The sequence below is a fragment of the Bos indicus genome, chromosome 18 (assembly GCF_029378745.1).
Source record: "Bos indicus isolate NIAB-ARS_2022 breed Sahiwal x Tharparkar chromosome 18, NIAB-ARS_B.indTharparkar_mat_pri_1.0, whole genome shotgun sequence".
Classification (NCBI taxonomy): domain Eukaryota; kingdom Metazoa; phylum Chordata; class Mammalia; order Artiodactyla; family Bovidae; genus Bos; species Bos indicus.
The window spans coordinates 60,827,032-60,841,946 of record NC_091777.1 but is presented as its reverse complement, the minus strand read 5'-3'; the positions used below and the strand labels follow the sequence as shown (position 1 = coordinate 60,841,946).

At 42.0% G+C, this 14,915-nt stretch overlaps 1 pseudogene; it reads left to right on the top strand.

Moving 5' to 3' along the window:
- The first annotated feature begins 13,498 nt into the window (after positions 1-13,498).
- LOC109571824 (zinc finger protein 678-like) lies at positions 13,499-14,501 on the top strand (annotated as a pseudogene).
- Positions 14,502-14,915: the final 414 nt, after the last annotated feature.

The window sequence follows — 14,915 nt, the reverse complement described above, 5'->3', positions numbered from 1 at the left end:
CAAGGGCATTTGCTATCTGCCTCTATGGAGATTGAACCCCATTCTGCATAGCTGTTGCCCTTCAACAACCCCAGAGGGAGTTCAGGGTAGAGTGAGGCACTCTGTGCCCCAGGGAATCTGGTGGGACAGGTCTTTAGATAGTTGGATGTTTTTAGGAATAGATTTTATGATCTCAATCCTTGCATATCCTCATGTCTACAGAAGTATTAAATCCTTTCATGGTTCCATCAGATCCTCATGATTAGCAAAAAACCTTTTGTAAAGTGAGTGCTTAATGGCACCGAACTCCACCTTCACCAAAACCTTATACATTGACTTTCCCCCACTGCCACTTTGGAGCAGTCCCTCAGAGCTATCTGAAATTCTGCCTTGCAGGCTGCAGACCTCATTTTGCCCCAGTACAGTCCAGTCGTTCAGTCATGTTCCAGTCTTTGCAACCCATGGACTGCAGCACGCCAGGCTTCCCTGTCCATCACCAACTCCCAGAGCTTCCTCAAGCTCATGTCCATCCAGTTGGTGATGCCATCCAACCATCTTATACTGCCTTCAATCTTGCCTAGCATCAGGGTCTTTTCTAATGAATCCTTTCTTTGCATAGGTGGCAGAAGTATTGCAGTTTCACCTTCAGCAAGAAGAAAGCAAAAAAGAACTAAAGAGCCTCTTGATGAAAATGAAAGAGAAAAGTGAAAAAGTTGGCTTAAAGCTCAACATTCAGAAACCTAAAATCATGGCATCCAGCCCCATCACTTCATGGCAAGTAGATGGGGAAACAATGGAAACATTTTGCCCCAAATAAAACTTAACTTGCAAATCTCAAGTTGAACATCTTTTTACTCAACACTAGCATCAGAGTGTTTTCCAGTGAGATGGCTCATTGTTAGATGGCCAAAGGGTTGGAGCTTCAGCCTCAGGATGAGTCCTTCCAATGAATATTCAGGGATGATTTCCTTTAGGATTGACTGGTTTGCTCTCCTTGAAGTCCAAGGGACTCTCAGAAGTCTTCTCCAGCACCACAATTGGAAAGCATCAATTCTTTGGTGCTCAGCCTTACTTATAGTCTAACTATTTCATCCATACATGACCAGGAGAAAAATCATAGCTTTTGGCAAAGTGATGTCTCTGCTTTTTAATATACTGTCTAGGATTTTCATAGCTTTTCTTCCAAGGAGCAAGTGTCTTTTAATGTCATGGCTACAGTAACCATCCACAGTGACTTTGGAGCCCCACAAAAGTAATACTGTCACTGTTTCCACTTTTCCCCCATCAATGCCACGATCTTAATTTTTCTGAATGTTGAGTTTTAAGCCAGCTTTTTCACTTTCTTCTTGCACCCCTATCAAGAGCTTCTCTAGTTCTTCTTTGCTTTCTACCATTAGAGTGGTATCATCTGCATATCTGAGATTGTTGATGTTTGTCAAGGAAATCTTGATTCTACCACTAAAGAAAGTGCAAGTTGGTTGCACAGTCTTATCCCACTCTTTGCAACCCATGGACTGTAGCCCGCTAGGCTCCTCTGTCCATGGGATTCTCCAGGCAAGAATACTGGAGTGGGTTGTCGTTCTCCAGGAATTGAACCGTGGTCCCCTGCATTGCAGGCAGATTCTTTACCAAATGAGCCACTAGGAAAGCCCTACTACCAAAAAGCCTTTTGTAAATGCAAGTCTCTGAGCCCAGGTGAAACAAAGCCAGCTATTCAGAAGCCATTGGATATTTCCTACTCCTTAACTGCCTCTTGAGAAACCTATATGCAGGTCAGGAAGCAACAGTTAGAACTGGACATGGAAAAACAGACTGGTTCCAAAGAGGAAAAGGAGTACGTCAAGGCTGTATATTGTCACCCTGCTTATTTAACTTATATGCAGAGTACATCATGAGAAACTCTGGGCTGGAAGAAGCACAAGCTGGAATCAAGATTGCAGGGAGAACTATCAATAACTTCAAATATGCAGATGACACCACCCTTATGGCAGAAAGTGAAGGGGAACTCAAAAGCCTCTTGATTAAGGTGAAAGAAAAGAGTGAAAAAGTTGGCTTAAAGCTCAACATTCAGAAAATGAAGATCATGGCATCTGGTCCCATCACTTGATGGGAAATAGATGGGGAAACGGTGGAAACAGTGTCAGACTTTATTTTTTGGGGCTCCAAAATCACTGCTGATGGTGACTGCAGCCATGAAATTAAAAGACGCTTACTCTTTGGAAGGAAAGTTATGACCAACCTAGATAGCATATTCAAAAGCAGAGACATTACTTTGCCAACAAAGGTCCGTCTAGTCAAGGCTATGGTTTTTCCTGTAGTCATGTATGGATGTGAGAGTTGGACTGTGAAGAAAGCTGAGCACCAAAGAATTGATGCTTTTGAACTGTGGTGTTGGAGAAGACTCTTGAGAGTCCCTTGGACTGCAAGGAGATCCAACCAGTCCATTCTAAGGGAGATCAGTCCTGGGTGTTCTTTGGAAGGAATGATGCTGAACCTGAAACTCCAATACTTTGGCCACCTCATGCGAAGAGTTGACTCATTGGCAAAGACTCTGATGCTGGGAGGGATTGGGGGCAGGAGGAGAAGGTTGGATGGCATAACTGACTCGATGGACGTGAGTCTGAGTGAACTCCAGGAGTTGGTGATGGACAGGGCGGCCTGGAGTGCTACGATTCATGAGGTTGCAAAGAGTCGGACACACTGAGCAACTGAACTGAACTGAACTGAACTGAACTGCTGGGGGCAGGGGCGTGGGGTGATTATAAGAGGATACCAGATCAGATCAGTCACTCAGTCGTGTCCGACTCTTTGCGACCCCATGAATCGCAGCACGCCAAGCATCCCTGTCCACCACCAACTCCCGGAGTTCACTCAGACTCATGTCCATCGAGTCAGTGATGCCATCCAGCCATCTCATCCTCTGTCGTCCCCTTCTCCTCTTGCCCCCAATCCCTCCCAGCATCAGAGTCTTTTCCAATGAGTCAACTCTTCACATGAGGTGGCCAAAAGTACTGGAGTTTCAGCTTTAGCATCATTCCTTCCAAAGAAATCCCAGGGCTGATCTCCTTCAGAATGGACTGGTTGGATCTCCTTGCAGTCCAAGGGACTCTCAAGAGTCTTCTCCAACACCACAGTTCAAAAGCATCAATTCTTTGGTGCTCAGCTGTCTTCACAGTCCAACTCTCACATCCATACATGACCACAGGAAAAACCATAGCCTTGACTAGACGGACCTTTGTTGGCAAAGTAATGTCTCTGCTTTTGAATATGCTATCTAGGTTGGTCATAACTTTCCTTCCAAAGAGTAAGCGTCTTTTAATTTCACGGCTTCAGTCACCATCTGCTGTGATTTTAGAGCCCAAAAAATAAAGTCTGACACTGTTTCCACTGTTTCCCCATCTATTTCCCATGAAGTGATGGGACCGGATGCCATGATCTTCGTTTTCTGAATGTTGAGCTTTAAGCCAACTTTTTCACTCTCCACTTTGACTTTCATCAAGAGGCTTTTGAGTTCCTCTTCACTTTCTGCCATAAGGGTGGTGTCATCTCCATATCTGAGGTTATTGATATTTCTCCCGGCAATCTTGATTCCAGCTTGTGCTTCTTCCAGTCCAGTGTTTCTCATGATGTACTCTGCATATAAGTTAAATAAGCAGGGTGACAATATACAGCCTTGACGTACTCCTTTTCCTCTTTGGAACCAATCTGTTGTTCCATGTCCAGTTCTAACTGTTGCTTCCTGACCTGCATACACATTTCTCAAGAGGCAGATCAGGTGGTCTGGTATTCCCATCTCTTTCAGAATTTTCCACAGTTTATTGTGATCCACACAGTCAAAGGCTTTGGCATGGTCAGTAAAGCAGAAATAGATGTTTTTCTGGAACTTTCTTGCTTTTTCCGTGGTCCAGCGGATGTTGACAATTTGATCTCTGGTTCCTCTGCCTTTTCTAAAACCAGCTTGAACATCTGGAAGTTCACGGTTCACATATTGCTGAAGCCTGGCTTGGAGAATTTTAAGAATTACTTTACTAGCATGTGCGATGAGTGCAATTGTACGGTAGTTTGAGCATTCTTTGGCATTGCCTTTCTTTGGGATTGGAATGAAAACTGACCTTTTCCAGTCCTGTGGCCACTGCTGAATTTTCCAAATGTGCTGGCATATTGAGTGCAGCACTTTCACAGCATCATCTTTCAGGATTTGGAATAGCTCAACTGGAATTCTGTCACCTCCACTAGCTTTGTTTGTAGTGACGCTTTCTGAGGCCCACTTGATCACATTCCAGGATGTCTGGCTCTAGGTCAGTGATCATACCATCGTGATTATCTGGGTTGTGAAGATCTTTTTTGTACAGTTCTTCTATGTATTCTTGCCACCTCTTCTTAATATCTTCTGCTTCTGTTAGGTCCTTATCATTTCTGTCCTTTTTTCAGCCCATCTTTGTGTGAAATGTTCCCTTGGTATCTCTAATTTTCTTGAAGATATCTCTAGTCTTTCCCATTCTGTTGTTTTCCTCTATTTCTTTGCACTGATCGCTGAAGAAGGCTTTCTTATCTCTTCTTGCTATTCTTTGGAACTCTGCATTCAGATGTTTATATCTTTCCTTTTCTCCTTTGCTTTTGTCTTCTCTTCTTTTCACAGCTATTTGTAAGGCCTCCCCAGACAGCCATTTCGCTTTTTTGCATTTCTTTTGCATGGGGATGGTCTTGATCCCTGTCTCCTGTACAAATTCACGAGCCTCATTCCATAGCTCATCAGGCACTCTATCAGATCTAGGCCCTTAAGTGTATTTCTCACTTCCACTGTATAATCATAAGGGATTTGATTTAAGTCATATCTGAATGGTCTAGTGGATTTCCCTACTTTCTTCAATTTAAGTCTGAATTTGGCAATAAGGAGTTCATGGTCTGAGCCACAGTCAGCTCCTGGTCTTGTTTTTGCTGACTGTATAGAGCTCCTCCATCTTTGACTGCAACGAATATAATCAATCTGATTTCGGTGTTGACCATCTCTTATGGTAAACAAGGGATTAGGATGTGAAACAATTAGGATGTGAACAATTAGGAAGCCAGATTACTTCTGGATAGCTAGATGCATATGAAAGAAATGATTTCAATAAGTCTGGACACTTGTATCTTACCATACAGAGAAGATCACTAAATCTCTTCATGTGAGGGATCTTTTTCTTAATTATTGTAACCTTTAATAATCAGATTACCTGCCCATTGCTGCAAACTTGTCTATAGTCTGTCTCCTCCCCTGACTCCTCAGAGTCAGCTGTCTCAAGATCACCTGACATACTGTCTCCTGGGCTCAAGACCTAACATTCCCACCAAATAAAACCTAATTCTCAACTTTGATCTCGCTTTTTTTTTTCCCCCAGCTGAGAGTTATGTCACTTATTACTTAACACAGGTCATTATTTCCTTTGTTGATCATCAGATATGCATTTAGGCATCATTTCCACAGGCATTTGTCCATTCCCATACACACTTTTGGGCTTCACAGGTGGCAATGGTACTAAAGAATCCACTGGCCAATGCAGGAGGCCCAAAAGACATGGGCTTGCTCCCTGGGTCGGGAGGATCCCCTGGAGGAGGAAATGGCACCCCACTTCAGTATTCTTGCCTGGGACTTCGTATGGGCAGAGAGACCTGGTGGACTGCAGTACAAGGGGCCCCAGAGTCAGACCTGACTCAGCGTCTAGGCACACACATTTTTAAGCCAGTGTTCACTGCTGCCCCTGGTTCATTTTCAAAGAAAGCTGTGATGGAAATACCTTCAGGCTCCTTGTCTCTGAAGTTGGAGGTCCCTCACCTGCAGGCGGGTGGTCACAATGCAAATCATTTTGTGAAAAGCTGTGTCCCCCAGGCTGCAGAGAGGGGTGAAAATGAAGTACTCAAGGTATCATGGGGCCCTCCAGGTGGTGCTAGTGGTAAAGAACCCACCTGCCAATGGGGAGATGTAAGAGATGCAGGTTCCATCCCTGGGTTGGGAATATCCCCTAGAGGAGGCCATGGCAACCCACTCCAGTATTCCTGCCTGGAGATTCCCCATAGGCAGAGAAGCCAATGGGGCTACACTCCGTGGATTCGCAGGGTTGGACAGGACTGAGCGACTTAGCCTGCAGCAGGCAAGGTATCTTCTGGAAGAATTCTGAGAGCAGAGCCTTCCAGCAACTCAGGGCCCCCAGATGATTCCCACCAAGCAGTCACTCCCCATCTCCCCTCCCTAAAGGGCACAGATACCAGGCCTTGGAGGGCCACACCCATCCTAGAAGGAGCCCCTCCCCAATCAGGTAGACATTCTTTGTTTCTAGAAGTTCCCGCCCTAAATCCTCCCTGAGGTCTCAGGAGTGCTGAGTGTGAGGCTGCAGCTCTTGGCTCATGGACCTGAGTCTTCCTCTTACATTGTTTCAAAAACCCTCACAGGCTGGGTCAGGTAACCTGGTAGTTCTGTCCTTTATCTCTCACGAATTGTACTGTGGTCTGCACTCTGAAATGCAAAAAGAAAGGAGAACTAGCAGGGGTGGTCTGCAAAGAGAATGCAGGAAAGGTAAGCACCAGAAACAGGATGTGATTAGCATATCAGGTTAGTCTTGATTATCTGCCACAGACCAGGAACCAAGTGAGAAAGGATCTCTGAAAAAGGCAAAGAGAAACAAGAAAACTTTTTTCTCAATCATTGCAGCACTTGCAGATTCAAGAGTTGTGGATGCCTTTAAAGTTATTTTCTTAACACCCAGATATGAGTTTGTGACAAAATATCCCCAGAGGAGACACAGAGCTGGAGGAAGAAGAGGAGGAAATGGCAGCTTCTCAGGTAAATGTCCTGTCCCAGGTCTGGGGCTGTGTCTGCTTTTTCTCCTGAAATGCCTGGACTGAAAATCTGCAAAACTTCAATTCTCTGCTTCTAATTTTTCTACCTAAGGTGTTTGTTTTTCCAGTTTTTCTTGTAGTAAAGAAGACTGGCTCTTTTTCCTTATGTCCCAGAGCCCGTTATCCAATGTATGTATCCTGGCATGGTGAATTCTCAACATGAATTAGTCAGTTTCAATGTTGAACATATTCCCTTTGTGAAAGACCAACACAAGGAGGCATTGGTATAAGGGATTCTCAGTGGAATGTTGTTCTGTGTTGGGATTCTAGGAAAGTAGGGGAAATGCCATGATGAGTTTATATCTGGATGCAACTTCAGGTCTTTAAAACAGGAGCAAAAGGCAATGCCCTTGGAAATAGAATGAACTCAGTGGTCCAGAATTTTTCAGAAGATTTTCAGAAATAAAAAAATGTAGTTGGGACTATCCTCTTCCTCTGTGTTGATAAGAAAGACTTACTAATTAAATGTGGTATTAGGCTACATGTCACAGGTGGTATATATGAAGTGAAATTTGCTTAAAACTAACATTTTTCAATGATAGATTCAAATCATGGTTTCTGTAATATTGCCAAAATACCCATGCAGTAATAATGCATTCTTCCATGTACTTCTAACCCCATGACTCTGATGTTCACTGGTTTAGGTACTTCTGTGAGAGTCCCATGTTATGGAGCTTATGTATTTTCCTTTTGTCTTTAACAAGTGCCTTGGAAAGATAAAGTGAGGGATGTGCCTAAACTATTACAGTTAATGGGGGAATCCCATATGCTCTTAGTTTTCTCTTTGCTTTGGAAGATGACTGTGTTTAGTAGAGATGCTGGGTTTGGGGAGTGGGAGTTTTTGTCACTCAAGCCCAGGTCTGATCATTTCCAGGTACACTCCATGCTCACATCAGAGTCTCATCACATTTTTTTATTTTTCAAAATGTTTATAAGAATCTTATTAGTGCTAATTTACGTTCAACTGTATTAAAATTTGAACTATAGCTCTTTGCAAATGATACAGATTTTCAGGAAATTAAAAAATTCAGAACCAGAGCTCTATTTTACATCATTGTGTATATCTGTATCCTAGTTTATTTAAAGAAACAAAAATAATATCATCCTCATGTATTTATTTACATTTTTAATAAGTTAAAACATCTTTATGTTATTGACGTGACAACTTTTCTCTATTAACTATTAATAATGAATATATAGTCCCATTTAAGTATATGTCTGTGTCCATAAACCTGTTAACATGATTTGATTGTTTTTTTCTTTCTTTTTCTTTCTAAGATTTCCTGGAGAAGGGAATAGCTACCCATTCTAGTATTCTTGCCTGGAGAATCCTAAGGATAGAGGGGCTATCATTTCTGTTGCACATTCAACAGTCTGTAAAAACTGTCAGAAAGATATACAGTGTATACTAAATACTTAAAATGATTCTTGGTGCCAAGGTTACTATCCTATAAGACCTGTAAAATCTGTAAAAGACTTAAAGTTCAAACTTAAGTATGAATTCTTCCCTACTATTCTACTTTGTTGCTGTTCAGAATGGTCATTCATGGAGCAGAATTTGCAACATTACTAGTTCAAATAAGCTTGGTAAAAATGGGGCACATTTTCTTCACTCCAGAACTCTTGGATCAGAATCTGCTTTTTAAAAATGTTTCCTGTTTTTTGGTAGACAATTTATTCTGGGTCACACAAGTACAACACTCAAAAATAAATATGTCAGGGTTGATCTGATTACATTATAATTTCTCTTCCACATCAGAATAGGTTCTTGTGAATCATATCCTCTTTTCTTGGGGTTAAAAATATGGTAGAAAATGTTACTGTGTGATACTGGGAACTACACCAAATCAAAATCAGTTCTCTGAAATTGCTGTTTTCATTTAGGGTCATGTTAGGAAGTCTTCACTTGGCCATATGACAGTCAGTTCAGTCATTCAGTCATCAGTCGTGTCTGACTCTGCGATCTCAGTTGTGTCTGATTCTTTGTGACCCCAAAGTACGTGGCATCTGTACTTTGTATTTCAGGGACGGCTGATGTTCCAGGATGTGACCATAGATTTCACTCTAGAGGAGTGGGAATGCCTGGACCTCGATCAGCGGGAATTGTACAGGAACGTGATGTTAGAGAACTATGGGAACCTGGCCTCCTTGGGTGAGGATAACTGCTTTCCAGAATCCCTTATCCACCACTGGGTTTAGTTTCTAGAACATCTCCTGGAATTTTCTGCTTCCAACAATAGCTTCAGATCCCTGCTTTCTAGCAGGAAATGGGTATATGTGAGTTTAGATAGAAAGCCTTCATGGTGATTCTGTATGATTCTAACCTTTTTCTTCCTTGATGTAATCTGCCTCCTTCACTCTAGCCTAGTGGTGATTATATCAGTTCCATGGTATTAAACAGTGACACCTTCCTCTTAAAATCACATTTACACAACTTACTTGTGCCTTGTAGTACTTGACCAGAATCTCAGGATCTGATTTTTATGTATTTGTTAGTGTTGTAAGGGTGCTTTCAATAAAGTATTTGGGGAAATCATTCTCTAGGCTGTATTAACATTCACCCTGTGTTGTCTTCTCACCCAAATACATATTGGATTGGAAAGTGATGAATCCCTGGCAAAACAAATATTCCTTTCTCTGATGAATAGGTCTTGTGGTCTCTAAGCCGGACCTGGTCACCTTTTTGGAGCAAATGAAGAATCCCTGGGATATAAGGAGAACGGACACAACAGCCACATACCCATGTAGGTGTGAATGGATGGAGCTGATGACTCAGGTGAGAGGTCCAAGGAGCAGTGAGGAAGTCATCCTTTGTCATGTGCCTTGGGAAGATGTGCTTCAGTAGAAATGATTTTGGAGAACTCTGGGTTAATTTCTGTTGCTGTCATAGACGACATTGCCTGGCTTATTCTGCCTCTCAATCATTCATGAATTCAGCTCCATGATTACTTTTCTCATTCACAGTGAGAATTCAAATTCTCTTCTTGGCTTGTGACAACTTGCATGAGTTGGCTGCTCTTTCATTTCTTGGGGTTCCTAGGAAAACTGTGCCCATTGATGAGTAAATATAGGACATTTTTTTTTAAGTTTGTTTCTACCTCTAGACAGAAGTGTGTGAGTGGAGTTGCAAACAACTGCCAAAACTCTAGGAATAATGGGGACAGAATTTTTTTTTCTGATTTATAATTTCTAAAACACTGGAAGCTACAAATATGACCTTATAAATTTCAAACTCAAGTCATTTCAGTGTATAAAGCAAAACATCTGTAAAATGAGAGAATACAAATCTCAGGGTTACTTCAATGTTTCACTTTTCTTTATGTGAACTCATTTTAAATATCTGAAGTGTATTTGCTGCAATTCCTCAATGGTAAAATACTTTATTCAATTAACTCAAAGATTTTTAAAATAAATTGGCATAATAGCTTAGAACATTTTCCACCATATTTCTAATGGTTGCTTCAAACTATTAACATTTTAGATCATATAAAGAAGTCCTTTTCAGTCCTTTAAATCCTTGTTGGAGTGTAGCTGTTTTACAATGTTGTACTCTTACACAGCAAAGAAAATAAAGTATATGTATAAATAGCCAGTCTGTTTTAGATTTCCTTCCATTTAGGTCTCCACAGGGCACTGAGTAGAGTTCTCTGTGTTCCCAACATATTTTTTTAAATTTCACTTCTTATTTAATTGCTTAAGACTTTATTAACTTATCTTGTTTGTTATCAGCTTCCCCAGACTTTATTAATTTATCTCATTTGTTATCAGTTTCCAGTGGCCCTCAGTTTCTAATTAGTTGTATGTCAATATCATTTATGATTTTTAGATACAAACATCTAATAGGATGTGTTCCAATAAAAACACAAGTGGTAAGAAGTGGATTAAAGAATTTTAAGGCGCCTAGTATTTCTGAAAATGTTTGGTGTCTCCATTTAAGACGACTTAGGGCAAAAGGTAATCATTAGACTGCGTGTCTCCGCTTCATTTAGTGGTTCTTGTAGCTTATTATTTTGCCCCTTCCTCTGCATCATACTCTTTGTCCTCTCATTTTATTACATTTTCTGTGTTTGTGGTCTCTGCCCTGAAGGCTGCAGGATCCTAGTTCCTCTTGTTTCTTGTGCCTGCCTCTTATGGGGTCAGTTTGGTCTTGAGGTTTGTGCCCTTATCCCCTTGATGGGCACTTGATTGCTGTGACCCAAGCCTGCGCTGGATATCGAGGGGAGCTTCCCCTTTGCTCTGTGGCAGTCACTGCCCTGTCTGTGGTGGGGTCTGCTCCCTGGTTGGTGGAACAGAGCCCCCAGATCTGTTTCTGTGATTGTGATCTGTGGTCGAGGCAGGTGGGATTGGAGCACACCCACTGGGAGAGAAGCCACTGAGGATTGCTCCTCTGGGGATGTTCACCTCGGGGTGTGCCCTGGGTGTCACCTCCATGCCTTGTGTGAGCTCTCATGTCACCCTGGTTGGCACTGCTCTTCCCCTCAGCCAACCATGGGCATGCTGGCACATGGTCCTGGGGTCTCTCAGATGTTTTCACCAGGTCACCAGCATAGATCCTCATACCCCCTTGTGTATGAGCCCACAGAGTTTACAGTTGCTAAAGCTACACCTGCTGTGACTGGGGGAGCCCTCCTTATCCTTCAGATGCTCTGTAGGGGCTGAGTTGACAAAGCCGGTTCTGGGTATAAAAGCATGGTTAGTGCAGCTGCCAGGAGAGACTTCAGCTTTTCTTCCTTAACCCTGGGGCTAGCTGTGCTTTCAGCTCCATCTGTGCGTGTGGCCTACCCACAGGTGTCTGCTCCAGAGGCTTCCCCAGAGCACAGGAGTGTGCTGGTGGTGGAGGAGGCGCATGGGGGAGGCCGTGGCTGGGGCTCAATAGAGCCCACCCGGGTGGTGGCCCTTCCTAGTGCCGGGAATGAGGCACCAACACAGGGGGAGAGGGGCTGCAATGGGCTTCTTCCCTTTGGGCATCACTCACTGAAGGCGCTCTGTGCTATGGTGGTTCAGGCTTCCTCCACATGCATTCCCATGTGTAGAGCTCCTCCCTCCCTCCGTCCCATCCTCTCAGGGCATTTCCTCACAGCCAACTTCAGTCCTCTGCCTGGGTCTGCTCTCCAGACCCCACATTCCAGCACCCAGCCCTTGTCTGCAGCAGTGGACACCCTCTCAGGCTGGGTGGGCAGAGCTGGGGTCAGCACCCTGTGTAGAGGCCTCACTCTGTCCTGTTCCCACATGCTGGCTGCCGTGTTCTCTCCCCACAGAGAATGAGGCTCCCCTTCTGTCCCAACTGAGTTCACACCAGCCCCAGTGAGGGGCTTCCCTGGAAGTGGAGCCCTCTTCTGTCTTCAGATCCCCCAGGGTTGCAGGTCCCATCCCTCTCCCTCTCCTCTTCCTTCTCCTTCTTTCTTTGGTCCTACCTGGCTCAGCAGGAATCTTTCTTGTCCTTTTAGGTGTTGTAGGTCCTCTGCTAGTGTTCAGAGAGGGCGCCGTGAGAATTGTTCCATTTGCAGATGTATTCTTGATGTGTTTGTGGAGAGAGATGAATTCCAAGTCTGCCTAATCCTCTGGCATCTTGATCCTTGCGTCCCTATTTTCTCTAAATCTTTAAGGATATTCACACAGAATAGTACATAAGAAAACTTTTATTTGGTATCATTCAGCTGTGTCTTCTCACAACACCCGTGGTTTGATGTCAAAGAATCCAAGGTTTGAAAATTTAATCCAAAAAGCAAACCTAGGACTATGTGAAAGAGCTCACCTCGGAAATGAACATTTAACCAAAGACTGGAGATATACAAGGGTATGTGAAAGACTGAGAGGATGTTTATATGGACATAAAGAAATTGAGACCATTTCACATAATGTGGACATGACTGCCAAAAGAAATGAGCAATGTGAGTCAAATTGGGGAAAACACCCATTTCAGTCATCAACATCTGCAGAGAAGTGTATCTTTGTAAGCAATGACTTACATCAGTTTTCAAAACATACACATTCTCTGAGGGGAAATGCAGAAAATCTGGAAGGTCATCCAGTCTCTACTCCAAATGCTCATTCAAACCACTCTGAACATTGACTTCAATTACACATACATTCAACCACGTCTGAAAAGGAGAAGTTTAAAAATGATGGGGAAAACTCACAATATAATCAATTTGAGGGATCTGTGAGCAACGGATCATTATTCTTCCACCAACAGATAGGTTTTCTCCATTCCAAAACGTGTAATGTAAATAATAATGGAAGAGACTTAATTCAGCCATCACTGTTTGATACATATCGTGATAGGGTTAACATGAAACAACTTTTCATGTGTAATTACACGACTTGGGCCTTAAGTAGGAGCTCCAACCCCAATAGTTACCAGAGTATTTATGATGGAGCAAGAAACTCTTCATGCAATGAAACTGGATATAACATTGAACAAGACTCTGATCTTATGAAACATCAGGCACCTCAATCTTCAGATAAGGATTCTAAAAGTAATAAATGTAGGAATATCTTTTATCAAACATCAGGTCTTCAACTAAATAAGAGTACACATACTGGAGAGAAGACTTAAAATTGTAGTGAATATGGTGATGTTTCTAATCAGTCTTCAGAACTTATTCAACAGCGAAGTATTCAGAATGCACAGAAAAACTGCATGTGTAAGAAATGTGAGAAACTCTTTACTAACGTACTAAATCTACGTAGACATAGGAAAATTCATACAGGATGGAAAACTTTCAAATGTACAGAATGTGGCAAAGTGTTTAATCAGAGTTCAAAACTCAGTCAACATTGGCAAATCCATATTGGCAAGAAGCCTTATAAATGTAAGGAATGTGGCAAAGACTTTTGCCAGCACTCAAGTCTTACTTACCATCAGAGAGTCCATACAGGGGAGAAGTCTTTTAAATGTAAGGATTGTGACAAAGCCTTTAGACAGTGCTCACGTCTTCATAAACATCAGGTAATTCATGCTGGAGAGAAACCTTATAAATGTAAAGAATGTGGAAAAGCTTTCAGTCAATATGCAACTCTTACTAAACACCAGCGAATTCATACTGGAGAGAAGCCTTATAAATATAAGGATTGTGGCAAAGACTTTAGCCAGAGCATAGGTCTTCCTTAGCATCTGAGAATTTATACTGGAGAAAAGCCTTATAAATGTAAAGATTGTGGCAAAGACTTTAGCCGGCTCTCAGGTCTTATATACCATCAGAGAGTTCATACTGGAGAGAAGCCTTTTAAATGTAAGGAATGTGGCAGACTAGCCAGCACTCAAGTCTTACTTACCATCAGAGAGTTCATACTGGAGAGAAGCCTTATAAATGTAAGGATTGTGGCAAAGGCTTTATTCAATGCACAGGCCTTACTTGCCATCAGAGAATTCACACTTGAGAGAAACCTTAAAAATGTAAAGAATGTGGAAAAGCTTCCAGTCACTATGCAACTCTTACTAAACATGAGCGAATTCATACTGAAGAGAAGCCTTATAAATGTAAGGATTGTGACAAAGACTTTACCCAGCACATTGGTCTTACTTACTATCAGATAATTCATACTGGAGGAAATCTCATAAATGTAAGGAAACCTGCAACGGTTTTAATCAGAGCTCTCACCTCACTGGACATCAGAGAACATGTCCTGGAGGGAAACCCTAATAATGAAATAAGTGATGGAAGAGGTTTGTCCTAAACATAGAGTTCAGGAAACCCAAGTTTTTTTATGTAAGAAAGATATGGAATGATGTAAAGAAAATACAGAAAAGTATTTATAAAAAATCAAATCTAAATATCAGGAAATACATACTAGAAAGCATTTCATAAATCCTGTTTTCTGAAGTTCCTCTTAAGGAGAAATATTGTAGATAGTCATTCATAGTTAAAATAGAAAATTGATGTTAGTATGGATCACAAGATGAAGACTTGATGTTTAGCAGTGTACAGTTACTAGCTATGTATGTTTGTTTATATTGACATGATTTGTGATTATTTGAAAACCAAAATGAATGTAATTCAATTCTCAAATTAGTCCATGCTACACTTCATTTCTAGTGTGCATGCAGTTATGTTTTT